This window comes from Oryzias melastigma, linkage group LG16, assembly GCF_002922805.2.
Source record: "Oryzias melastigma strain HK-1 linkage group LG16, ASM292280v2, whole genome shotgun sequence".
In the NCBI taxonomy this organism is placed as follows: domain Eukaryota; kingdom Metazoa; phylum Chordata; class Actinopteri; order Beloniformes; family Adrianichthyidae; genus Oryzias; species Oryzias melastigma.
Genome location: NC_050527.1, coordinates 24,968,786 through 24,969,585, shown reverse-complemented (window position 1 = coordinate 24,969,585; position 800 = coordinate 24,968,786).

The window sequence follows — 800 nt, the reverse complement described above, 5'->3', positions numbered from 1 at the left end:
TTTCAAAAGACTTCATTTTTTTCTGGATACAACAGTATCAATAAATAAATCTGCAGCAGGTAAGAAAAAATTCCAAATATCAAAGTTTGTTTTCAGAAGGATCTGACAGATGTAGATTTTACACTTCTTAGATCTATCAGAGGAGTTTTCCTCCAGAAAAGTGACTGGAAATATGTTTTGGTTGTGATCTCAACTAGTTTTCTATGTTTGTTTCGTGGAAAAAAATAAAAAGAGAGTTTCTATGAAGATGCCTGGAAATATTCAGGTAATAAAAACACTTTTTTACTATTAAAAAAAATGCCATCTCAACCTCTGACTGTCTTTTCCTTTTTTTTTCTTTTTTTTTTACTGAAATGAAAATACATTTTAAAATAGTTTGCTTTAATTTTTGCTAAATAAATTAACAAATTCAGGTGGCATTTTTTTAGGGATGTGGTCTTTGAAAAAAGAATTTTACATTTCACATTTCTGCAAAAGGTTGGTGGCTCTTCAAAAGTATAAAAATACTTTTTGTGGGGAAAAAATAATTTTATTTTGTATTTATTATTCACATCTAAAATACAAAAATATTCCTTTTCAAATAAAGATTTGCTAGAAAAGAAAAAAAAAATTACAAAAACTCGGGTGGCAAAAAAACAAAACAAAAAAGGCCAAAAGATAATAATGTTTTTTTTCACTACATTCTAAAAAGAAACTAGTTAAACTATTTGTCCAAAACCAACATTTTAGCTTTTTGGAGCCAAAATACTTATTTTGACGGCGTCGTCTGTGGGTGTGTTTTGTACAGTAGCGTTTGACGG